The sequence below is a fragment of the Bombus huntii genome, chromosome 2, assembly GCF_024542735.1.
Source record: "Bombus huntii isolate Logan2020A chromosome 2, iyBomHunt1.1, whole genome shotgun sequence".
Classification (NCBI taxonomy): Eukaryota; Metazoa; Arthropoda; class Insecta; order Hymenoptera; family Apidae; genus Bombus; species Bombus huntii.
The window spans coordinates 15,549,676-15,562,889 of record NC_066239.1 but is presented as its reverse complement, the minus strand read 5'-3'; the positions used below and the strand labels follow the sequence as shown (position 1 = coordinate 15,562,889).

The 13,214-nt window shown below is 45.4% G+C and overlaps 1 protein-coding gene across 2 annotated transcripts in view; it reads right to left on the bottom strand.

Moving 5' to 3' along the window:
- The window catches only part of LOC126878093 (zinc finger protein basonuclin-2-like), a 264,566-nt gene that overhangs the window by 161,557 nt on the left and 89,795 nt on the right, over window positions 1-13,214 (bottom strand). The gene's annotated exons all lie outside the window — the stretch shown is intronic.

Here is a 13,214-nt window from a genome sequence, read left to right as displayed (position 1 = left end):
ACGTTTAATCGTCGCCGAGCAACCCCGACTGCATCCTCTCCAGCGAGTAACTTAATTATCGTGCAGAGTAACGGTGGGGCGCACGGTCAGCGCTGCAAAGTTGCACGCCGGTCTTTGAACAGCTCCTCAGATATTGATCACGCGATACTGTTTCCTTCGAATTGCACCGAGTCGAAGAAAAAATTGTCCAGCTCGTGGCGAGAGCCGATGCGCGAGATGATTGAGAAAGTAGAAAATGATTACGAGGCAGAAGCAGAAGATTTCATATTGACTAGCAGCTACTCGCGCAACGAAATTCTTTTGTTGCATATCGGTGAATCACGGGTAATATCAGACAGAAAAATGGTTGATCGATAATCGAAGTACCTAGTTTAAAGCATAGTGTATTTTGCGGTCGTAATTATCCTTTTTGTTTATTTTACGATCGCCTGTTTCGAGTAATCTTGCGTTAATAAAGTCAAATTCATTCCTTCTTTGTTAATTAATTATTTAATCAACCATTATTCCAATTAACCAGAATTCGTTAATCGCGGAATTAAGTTTTAAAAGCCCAATGCACCGAAGTATAATCATGCTGCAAGTTCGAAAGCCGCGTTTCCCACCACTCTTTCCGAAACTTCCGCGAATGCCACGCGGTCGGAACTTCGAAGCAGCTGGTTCCACGAGTTCCTGAGCGATACAAGCTTGCTAATTAACGGCAGAACAGCCTCTGTAGCCATTGTCGGAGGATAAATCGAGAAAAAAAAGTTTGCGCGTCGCGTTGGTACCTTCTCTTATCCTCTACTTGTATTATCCAACGCGTTCGACCGATCCTTCCGATGTCGACAACCAGGACGAAGAGAACAGCGACTGCGAATAAACGATAGGAATTACAATTATTCGAACGTTGAGCGCGTTAAAAGCAACGGAGAGAGCTTGCTCTAACATAATTTCATCGGGGAACAATTTCTACTTTGATCCTTCATCAAGGTTGGATGGTGTGAGATTAGGACGCCGAGGGAGGAGAAAAATGAAAGGCGCTATCAGGAGAATTCTTCTCGTGACGCAGCCTCCAACTCGTTAAGGTCGTCGACGGAAAAAAGGGTTGGCTTGTAGAGAGCTTGAAAAGCAGCGGACATAACGGTAACGTGGAGCATACAAACGGCCGCTAATGGCGTGGATAGCTTTTGTTGTTTTTAATTAACCCTTTCTTTCAAGGAGACGGCAGCCAAATGGAAGGGGTGGAAAGGGCCGAGAAGCCAGCGAATGACTTTTACCTTACCACCCTTTCCCGGCTGGCATCCCGTGGGCGATGTAAATATGCGGAGAATTGCACCTAGGAGACAGCCCTCCTACGCCGCGATTAAGCCTTCATCTAATTAGCTCGACTGATTACCGGCACACCCACGGGATCGACCAGAAACCGATCTTGTATGCGTGCAAAATAATTTATTCTTCGCCCGGTTCCAGCGATTCGTGCGCAGATTCGATGTTTACATGGCGTTTTTACGGTGTAAAATTTATTTTTACGGTATTTAATATTTTACGTACCTGGGATATAAAACCTTGGTTGGCCTGAGAAGTTACTTGAGCATTTAATTGAATACGAACTTCCTGTGCTATTCTCTGTTCTTTTAGCTCTTGCGAATACATTTTTGGTGATGCTACTTGTTTCAAGCGATACTAATACTAATGGAAATTCATTGAACTTATAACAATTTGCAATCTTTTGTACAACTAGTTTTCATAGATTTTCGCTGAAGAATGCTCGTTTGACTGGGGTAATGCGAACGTGGCAGCGATACGCTTCGAACGGAATTATTATGAGCAACGTACCGAGATGATTGTCCTTATCAGGACGATAAGCTTATTTTTACTCGCTAGTAATTAATTCTTTCGATGCTCGATGAACGGTTCAGGAAAATTTTATCTGTCAGACTGGACCGATTGTGGGACATCGCTTTTGCCGTGACAGACGTCACGCACGACGACCAGGCGATTCCTCGTCTCTTGCTATATTTTACAACATACTGACTACTGGTAGATAATGGTAGGCAGTAAAACTTAATTTAATGGAACTTAATTAACGACAATTATGAGATTCTAAAAGCGAATATACGTATAAAATATTGCATTCGCGATCGCTTCTGTCAGTCCTATTGTATTCCTTCCAACGAGAATTATCAGAAAGTAAAAGTAAACCAATATGTCTATTAATCAAATTGTCTAAAGAAAAATTTCAAATTATTCTCACATTTTACGATCTTCGTACTCAAGAACTCATGATGCTTCCAGGCAAAATCCACGTCAGGTGACACCATTCGAGTCAAGAATCACGATGCTCGAGGCGTTTCGAAACGGTTATAAAATCAGTGGGTGGAAGCAGCGACGATGGGGGACGAGATAGAAGAGGAATCGCGTTAGAAGTCGGCGCTTTGTCGTGGTCACGGGGCTGTCAATCACCGGTGATAGGAGGCGACACATTAATCTCAGGAACAGCCCGTTGACCGCACATCGTCTTCTTCTCGGCTGCGGTCGGGCAAACCCCACGACCTCGTCTCTCGCGACCCTTCTTCTTTTTTCCCCCTGTCGCTTCTCCGGCCAACGATTCACCTTGAGGGACTCGGTATTTTTTAGTAGTTACGATTATGTGTGTCCGTTGTTCGTGGAAAAGAGCCGCCAGATAAAACGATCGTCGCATAGAATATATAGGTTCTCCACGCTCGCACACGCGCTCACGCACACACATACACACAATTTCAGAAATTATCATTTATGACTTAACCTTAACCATCGTAATTTCCACCTTGCAACCGCTGCTTACAGAGAAAACCCCAAAACCAGCCTTGAAACCACGATGTCCACCTAGTCGCATCTCGAATAAATAAGAAACAAGATCGCTTCGAAAGTGTTGGGTCGCGTTACGGTACATTAGTCACGGTGTCGATGCGGCCGTGGTCTCGGCGTTTTCTCGGTCTACGGCACTCGCGCTCGCACGCTCGACGAGGAATATCCGATCGCGAACCGCGACGCTTGCAAAAACTGACCGGGCCTGACAAATGTCCGTGGAGGCGTAACCGGACGTCTTTACGGATGAGAAACGGACGGTGGGTTTATCCGCGTTATTAAGCGGCGCGTTTCCAGCAAGAATAGCACCATTTGTTTTGCCCGATATCGGCCAAACTAATTCGCGTTTCCCTGCCATGGACGGGACTAGGCAAGCGAACCGTTGCCCCGGTGTTTCGGTAATCGCGTCGTTACGATTTCTTTATCGCCGTTCAGAATTATATCGATGTATTGTATTTTTCATTTCCCTGGAATTTATCATCCAACCTCGCGATTATGAAACGTAGAAAGGAGAAGAAATTGAACGAAGAAAATTGTTCGTCGAAAATTGAAAGGGAACGTTATGGAACACGACAAAGATTCGGAAGGAAGAGAATCGATCGAGGCGTGCGCGAACTGGGCGAGATTTATCGGTTCGGCGTGTCGTGAGCCGCGGATCACGTAGCCGGTTAGGTCCGGAGGCAAAAGCGCGCGATTCTGGCCACCCATTCGGTCGATCGCAGGCCGATAAACGCATTATTTAATTACCGTGAGTAATTACCGATTATTACACGGCGCGGCCTGTCCCGGCGCACTGTTCGCCATTAATTACACGAACGATCGGACGAAACACTCGTTACGCAGCACTCTTTAATCGGCTGTGGACTCCGTCGGCCCGTCGCGGGACCCCCGCCCGGATGCACCACTTAATCGTGCCTCGACTGGGCCAGTTCTTCTCTTTTTCCTTTCTTTTCCTTCCGTTTTTAATCGTCTCTTTTCTTCTTTCCGCCACACACGAGCCTGTCTTTTCTTTCTCCAGTTGAACGCGCGACACTAGTTTTCTCGAGTTCTTGTTACTCTTGTTCCTGGACGCCAGAATCACGGTCCATTCCGTTGGCATATAAATTACGAGCTAATTGGTGCGAGGAGACGCGAGAACTCTCCGCGAGCATAGATCAATCGCGGACCTTGGAAATTAGAGGACGTTGCTCGAACCGGTTGAAACGCGATCTCCAGAGAACCAGCCATTCAATTGAGATAAATGCATCTGCTCTGTCGCCTTTTTACTTGCTCTTTGATAAACCGCCTTCGAGATGGCAGAAGGAATCGTGTATGGTGCTTTTGGTTGGAAGGAAAAATCTAGTAAATATAGAACCTCTATAACATAGAGATATCAGAAACAATAAAGTACATAGTGCAAGACTATTTGCAAACGAAATTAAATATTACAGTCTAGCAATAGGATCTAAAACAAGTTTATTTGACGCAATTGAAATGTGTCGTAACGCAGCTTCGAAGATTGGAAAATCACTCGATAAATTTAGTTGAAAGAATTCTAGTTACTATAAATCATCGATAGCTGATATCGTAGCGATCAATCGGATAATCGAATAGTATCTTAAATGAAAATATTCCTTGTATTCCTTGCGCAATTAAAGGTGAGTAACGATGAAATTAGCACGTTCGCCTGCAGCTGTTGCGAACAAGCAGAAATATATTACGATTAAAAATGGAAATCCCAGAGGGGACAACAAAAAATATGCCGTTCTTGTGACGATAAAAAAAAATACGCTCTTTGTGAATATAAATCGTGTACTAATGAGTATATGTAAATTATGTGGTCTATAGTACTCGGTTGGAACGACGCGTTGAGATCACGCGATTATTCAGGTTAGGCTCGTTCGAAGATAGGTATTCGTCGTTTCTTGGAAACAGTAATTTTACAAAAGGAGATGATTTTCCATGTAGCTACGCTACTCGAATCAACGTCTTCGAGAGGACATCCACTCTCTTCGTGTCGTGGCCGAAGGATCGCGCGGCAATTCTCCGGATTAGGATTAAATATTGATGGCCGGCTTGATACAGATTAATGTGCATCCTCTGGCAGCTCAATCTCCTCCGCGCAACCGAACGGCGATTTGTCTCTCGCGTTGGCCAAAACGAGGGACAGCGAAGACGCAGCCACCCCGATCGCTCTAGCCGCTTTCCTCCTGGCAGCCTCGGAACGAAAAGGATAGAAGGATGTCTGATTACCACCTTGGACGTTCCACAGATCGTCGAGTCTTCTTATCTGCTCCGTTTCTCTCTTTATCTCTCGATTCCTCGCTGTTCCCTTCGTTGCCCCTGCTTGGACCGTTATGATGAACCGTGTCGCTGGGGAAAGCATTTATTCAGAGATATACTCTCCTAAGGGAATCTATTAGCGCGCCAGGATACGGCTGCCGACTTATTTATCCCCGCGATAAAGAATTACTCGGAGAGGGGACGTAAATGAAAAATTCTATTTTCCTGCTTGATTACAGGCTTGATCGAGTTCCTATCCCTTAACTCTTTCCGATGTCACGTTCAAATTACGAGGCTATTTATGAATTTCTTAATTATTCGTTGGATTATTAAACATTCTGTTGGAATTAATTTAAGATGTATTGATAACTTCACGATACTGTGTAACGTACCAGAAATGTGAGAAATTTAGAAACGTAAATATAGCTACAGACCAAATAAATACATCGATTAGCGAAAACTTCTTCGATAATCTATCCGCGCTTCGTAACATTTACGTGTTACGTAAGGCTCGTATTAAACGCAGATAATCCGAGGCGAAGCAAATGGGGAATTTTGCAGGAAGAGATTACGGTTCGTTTGCATACATCGTTCGGAGAAATATTATGTGTATCGTTCAAAGAGGTCACACGATGCAAAGGTAGAAAGTAGTGGCGCAGCGGTTGAAGCAACAGCAAATTCGAGGATTCATCGACGAGCAATGGGATCATTTTTTAGTACAATCATCAACTATGGTCGACGATTCTTGAATATTCATCCGAGGACGCTGGTGTCGAGTATCGATCAACGGCTGACAGTTCGTGCCAGCTTATATATCTGCGCGATAAATCTCGCTTTAGCGAATCTATCGAGATTCGTTTGCTCGCAATAATTTTATCCGCGGCGTCGATAAACCCCACAAACTAACGGACCGGGCGTCCGTGATTCCTGGGTGAACCAACCTGAAAGCCACTCGGGTCTCTCGACATTTCGCGATTGCGATCCTCGCACGATATTTCTTGGAATGTCTTTCTGAAAGTACGTTACGATCATTTCCTCGGCAACGTAATCAATTCCATTGTTGGATAATTGTAACGTTCGATGAATGTAATTACGAAAGATCGAAGTCACTTTGATAAAAACCATTCGAATATCGGTATACAGCACATTGCCGAATATATAAAGTATAATCTACCAGACGAACGTCTTCCTTACGAATTTTATTCATCTACGCTCTTCAGAAAAAAATATGAATTTTCATCGATACAACAGACATTGTCCTGCAACGATTCTACTCGACATTCCATTACCAATATTCACCGATGATCTATCGACTATTAAAAACGTGGATGACACCCCAGATGAGCGATTTCCACATGGAACGCATCGACGTTCATGCGCTGACGGTTTACGGAAGGCGTCGCGGCGCGTGCAAGACACTGCGGGCAGAGAGGTTGGGGCGGGGGATGTTCGGCGAGCGCGTGTCGTCGCTCGAAGCCGGCAGTGAAAATGGTTTGTGCCAGAAAGTCTCGGATAAGTTAAACACGGGCCGTAGGCCGGAGGCGTCGTAAAGCGCCGCGGCGCCTTCGTGTTTACGCGGAGACGTCGAGGCCCACCAACCGCGTCATCCCTTTCCATCGACGCCGCTATCCTCGTCCTCGTCTCTCCGATACCACGTTCGATCGTCCCGATTCACTCTACTTATTTCTCGTCTATTTTCGCCCGCGTGACAAATCTCTCTATGTCGGCCGGATTTATCGAGCGACATTCTGGCCCGTGCCGTGCCCATATGGTAGCCACGCGAGCTATTTCGGGTGTCGAGGTGCGATCTCCGGCTTTCCCCTCGCCCAACATCGTCGATCGCTTTCCGATCGTGATAAGCAATCGTTCAGGTATCCGAGAAAGCTGCTTTCGAACCGATAGAGGCGCTTACGAAGGGTAAAATGGAATAGAAAACGTACGTAAACGGATGTGGTTCATAACGATGTAAGTCAGTTCGCTGATATCTCGCATAAAGCAAAAGTGTTGTGTACTTATAGTTATTAAAAATGTTGACATCACCTATACGACTACTTGCGTGAAGTTTTATAGCTGTATTTATGTTCCGATAATCGTTTCTCGGTTGATCTATATTAAGAAGGATCTGGTACTGCTCGAAAAGCAAACAGAAATCGATATACGTAATTTTCGTACGTTCAACTCTCTTTAGATTCAAGATATTTTTTTTTTCCTTATTTGTACGTCTGCAAAAATAATTGGTTTTATGAATGAACTGCTCCTTATTCGATTCACTGCGTTAGAAGGAGCGTAAATTTGCATATGCTAACCTTTCGCATTACGTGACCGAGTTAATTATTCCGTATCAACGTAAAAGAACGATTTGCAATTCAATTACGTCACCGTAACTCGTAACATATCCTGATAAGATAATATTAAAATAGGAAACATGTTCGCAACAAGTTGTTTGATGTGCTACAAGTGTTATCTACGCGACTACAATATTCTAATTGTCAGGCGGTGTCTAACGCGACAGCCGACTCTACGTACGGATTCTGATTAGCATGACTAGTCGATTAATAATAATAGTACGGAGTGGCACACAAGCAACGCGCAACTTGGAATACTACGTTTCGACGCGACGTTTCAAGAATTACGAGCAATTTCAAAGTTTCAAAGACGAGCTTTAGAAGCTTCGCGACGACAAAACTTCACCATGGAACGATACCTTTTTATCATCCTTTGCCTTAGCCTTTGTCAACGTAAAGGTAATCCACCCAAGAGCAAAAATGAAAGAAGAGAAAAAATAATAATTCAAGGGAAGAATTTTAAGCAGATCGAAAAGGACGATCTCGCGGTCAGCAAACGGAACGATGATTTACGAGCTTGCGTTCAGTCGTTGGAATTTGTCAGTCCTCCTCCGTGGACGCCCATCGGTGTTCCACCGACCTTTCGATATCGATCTTCCTTCACACTATCTCTCTGCTATACCTACCTATCGATGGAAGTCTATCGGGCAAGGAAACCGCTAAGAAGAAAAAAAAGGACGGAAAGAGGAAAAGAGAGAGAACGAAAGAAGGAAGAACGAGCTGAGCGGCGTAAAAGCCGCGTTCCCTCCACGCAGAGAAAAACTAAGTCTTAATAAAGCAGAGAGGCAAGATAAATCGGTGCATTAGCATCTCACCAGGCGTGATTCATGGTGACGGTGCGACCAGGCTGGAGACCGACCATGGAATATGATATATCGTCATTAGCATCGGTTTCGTATTAGAACAAATAGCCGCGCGTTTTAGCCCTTAAAAGGCGCGACGTGTCCCGGCCCTTAATGGCCTGTAATGCACCCCCCGGAAAACTCCGACAGGAGAAACGGTGTCGCGGTGACTTGTGCTTTCCTCGGCCATCTGCCTGGAAGCTTTGTTTCACCATTGAGCCGAACAATGGGGTTCGTCGTCCCTAGCGGCGGTGCGGCTTTGTTTTTCTTCGAAATAAAGACAGCGGATGATGCACAAGAGGGTGGCGGATTCTCGAAAGTGTAAAGTATTCGATATTCTTTCAAATTGCAACGTAAGTTGTATATTGTACAATCTTTAAATATCGTAGTAATTTGGACGCGAACAAACGTAACGAACCTGGAGGGTTTCGAATCTTCCACTTCTACGCATCCTATAAACTACGTACGAATAGCGGAAACCTAAACGCAGAACGATTTATTTCTAGAAGAACGAAATCGATTCTAAACAACGTCTCTCATTAGTCACAGAGCCGCTCGAGAACACCCGACCTCGATTCACAGATGTTTCCCTCTGACTGTGTTCCACTGATTAGAACCGTCTCGTCGCTTTATTTCCATAATCATTTCCCTGAAACCGTTTCTCAAGCAAAAGAAACTCGCGACGAGAATCGTTTGCCGCTCGAGACTCACCGTGCCAATTATAGGCAAATTTATTCCCACTTCTCGTGTAAACGTGCAAACATTCGACGTGCCGATATCTCTGGCTGGTGGATAGCGCGACATACAGAGGGTGAGCAACCCCTTGATCCGACGTAATTCACGGTTTGCCGGTGCATTTATTAACGTGTCACTCGGGGCGACGCCTTCCTAGTGATTTATCGCGCACGCGCCGAGACGCGTAGATCTCGGACTCGCTGGCGCGAGGCCAGAGTTCGACGGGCATCCTCGTCGCCCGCGGCCGACCTTCCTTCGTCTTCCAGCTGCCGAATCGACCGCGCAGATGGAGACGCAGATGGTGCCTCCCGATCCTCGCCACGACCGCTCGCTGTCTTTCTTCCTGGAGTTTAGTTTAGCTGAAGACGACGATGATTGGCCGGATGATTTGGTATATATAACGTTAGCTTAATAAGGGGTGTTGAGACCGAAGGTGGGTGCGTGTAAAGGGTGAGGTTAAGAATGGGGAGATTTTTAAAATCTTTTTCGGTCAGAGCGGATGATGATACGACAGTAAAAATGGTCATTTGTATTGTAGTGTGGAAGATGATGGATCGGTGTACGCGATTTTCTAGTATTTAACCTTTAAATACGTAGCGTTTTAAGGGTGAAATTTTAAGGGTCTTTCTAAAGTGAAGATGTAACGGTGAAAATGGTCATTTGCGTGATATTTCCAAAGATGGATGAACCTATGCGGTTCCTAGTGTCTGAAGGGGATAGAAAATAGTAGAAGAGAGGCATTTTTACGTTACGTGGAATTACGAAGAGAAAGATTTTGTTTCCTCGTTAAACAACATCATCTTCGTCGCATTCCACCGCGTAACGATCGCTACGATCGTCTTCTTTAATCTCGCACGCGAAACTAGCAAAATCCGGCGTAACAAAGTTCATACGTACGTGCATGTAATAAATAGTTAGAGCATCGTGGTGGACGATTAACCAGCAGGCTTTCTTTCGATCATCCGTGCATCCTGCGGATACGCATACTTTAAATTCCGACGCCCTTCGCCGTATCCAGATCCAGAGAAAGAGAAGGATAGAAAAGAAGAGTAAACGATTTAACATGGTCAGAGAAAATTTCCCGAAGTTCGCCTCCGATACTTTACCCGCTTGCAAGCTACTCATCTACGTTCTCGATCCACGTCAATTAAACGTTTTTCACCGGTTGTCCGGCCGATGGATCTCAACCACGACCTCGATGCATCGCGTGTGCATCGACGGTCCACGATCGTATGCCCGTGAATTGCGCCTTTGATGATAATCACCACCGTTCCTTGCTGCTCGAACCATCTTCTTATGGGTCTTTCTCCATTTTTGCGAGCGCAACGGTGCTGGGGTTAGTTGGGTGCGCGTATCTTTCCAACGTGCACAGGACGATGCGATAACTTTGATCGGTTCGAATATTTCTATCGTTTGCAGACATTTGACGAAATTTTAACAACGAAAGCCAGCTACTGTAATATAACAGAAGCAATAACTGTTCACTGGCGAAAGATGTTCAGAGATTTCAAAGCGTCAGCCAGAGAATCAAATGGAATAGTTTCCTGCGGAGCATCGTTCCATCAAACGCGGATCTTCGCTGAAGGAACGAAACTTCGAGATTATTCGACTTGCAAAGTACGAAAGCGCAAACTGAAAAACCGGTACTAGGACTTTCGGGTACCGATGGAGAAAAATCGAAAGAATCATTAGCGACGATCCGACGTGGAGTCTCCACGCGCGACGCTTTCTCGATGAAAACTGTATCGAGCCGGTCGACGAGACAGACACGTCCCATCGATATAAATAAAGTATCCGTGGGGTGATAGAGCGTCCGCGGGCGGCTGACACAACGAACAGGGCAAATGAAAAATGCCGAGACGGCCGATCAATGTAAATATATTCATGACGTGGGGTGGATGAGCGGCCACGGGGATGCCGGATACACGTATACGCGCGCGTGGACTTTTATAGGATGGGGCTGGCTTTCTCGTCGACGACTCGATGCCACTCGGACGGCACATAATTCACTCTTTGGCAGCTCATTACAATTTAAAAAGGCTTTTGTCAGTGTACTATACCCGGAGCCGTGATTTCTTACGAGCTCGCCACTTGCTCTCGCGTCAGGGGCCTGTCACCTTTGGGACTGCGAAACGAGCGTTCCTCGAGGACCTCGTGAAGCAAGAGGGACCGGATACCGCGTCCTTCCACGAACCACCGACGAACTCCTTAATTCGTCGGATGGGTACCGGCGTCGCCTGTCTTCTTCGTTTCTGACTTTCTCTTTGCCATTAGTCGACCATTGTTTGGGTTTTGACAGAATTGGGAAAGTAATTTCGAGTTAGAAGTTTAACGGCGCTAGAAGGAAGATTTTATAGGATTTAAAACGGTAAAAACGAAAGCAGTTGCCTCTTAGACGATGTTTCTTCCATCGTTTCAAGTAGATCGGAGTATTAACAGTTGACTTCTTGTACTCGGATTTCTCTGTTGGATAACAATCATTCGTTAAATCGTTCAAATATCTTTAATTGCAAAGCTTCCGTAATTTGTTTTAGAAGCTAACCCTCACGACGAACGGGAAGAGCCGCTCTCCGTCGACGATGATTTTTAAGATCATTGTTCGAGGGGAATCACGGTTGCCGTCACGAGTATACGAGGATCGAATGGCGATCCGTGTGTCACGGTGTATACTGTTTAACACGACAGCTATTCCGCAATTCCAAAACGAACGGACGTTTTCGAACGACAAATCGCCATACCCGAGACGCGGCCCGGTTTTTTGCCCGACCGTACGAAAGAAACCGGTCTGTGGGCGAAGAACAAAAGGGGCAGTGACGAGTCGCCCGGTTACCCGGCATTTCTAATTCTCCGTCTGGTTCGATCAGCCATGTCGAAAGAGAAATGACTCCGCTCGCGTTTTCGAGACCGATTCCGAGCAATTACTGGGAGATCGTCTTTTGTACGGGGCGATCTTGATGAATGGTCCGGCCAGATCTGTGTCGACAGAGTCATCGCCTAAAACGTAGCTGAATCGGAACGAGAGAACACGGGGAACGATCGGTGAGAGGAATTCCGAGTATCTGCCTTTCGTGCTTGACGTTTATTTCGGTTACGTTTCGTGTCGTGACGAAGATTCTTATTAAGTGGACCGAGGTGTCCTATTTTGACGTGAATGACAGAGGCAATTGCTAGTGGTTAGATATTCTTCGGAATAACATTTCAAAAGTTTCTTCCGTAAATTGGATCAGCTTTGTTACAACACCTCGGTTTTTGCACACAAGGATCGTTATAATACAGAGATACGTGTTCATGTTCAACGAATGCATGAAAATAAAATCTCCAAAAATCGTATTAATCGTACTAGTTCTTTGGCTAGAAAAGGTATGCCTCGTGTGAAATATTTCCAAATAATTCACATAATATACACCCTCCATGTTTTTCGTAGAAGAAAGTAACATCAGGAGGGCGTGTTTCTTGCAACATACTTGTCCCTCACGCGTCCAAGCTCAAGAAAAAGGCAAGAAGAAAAGGCTGTTGGAAGGAAAATGCAACTGCGTCCCCGTGGGACGTGACCGAAGCCCGAAATTGATATGTATTCCGCGGCACGGCGCGTCCAATCTATCGCGGGTCAAGCAACCGGAATTTTAAGCGCTATACACGCCATCGTACATCGAGATCTTCCCCTAAACGTCGATACGATGCTTTGTGCGCGCCATATACAGGGTGACTCGGGTGGACCTTTAAACAACTAACGATGATCTTCTCGTAATAATTTAGAATCTGATTCGAATTCTTTCTTATCGATTTTTATGCCAATCGACTGACCCAATAAAAATCATTCAGGGCTATAATACCATCGTCGTTTTAAAAAAATTGCGTTACAAAGGATTAAATTATTACTATATATTTTCTCTCTTGGGAGCTCTCTTGCTGTAAAGCAATAAGGAAGTTATACAATCGTGACCTCCGCTGGGTTAACGAAGGATTGTTTGTTAAAAATTTCACGCAACGAGTTACACCCTGTATACTCCATAGCGTGCCGCTATGAAACGACTTCCATAGCGAACGAGCTGATCAACGACGAACCAGTCGGCCGATCGTTCCTCTTCCACGTTCTGAAACTTACGAGGACATAAAGCACACCCCCCGTATATATCTGGGCGATCCGTATGCATACGCGCGCGCGCGCCTTGCCATCCTGCGGATCGCGTGCGCGGAGAAGGGT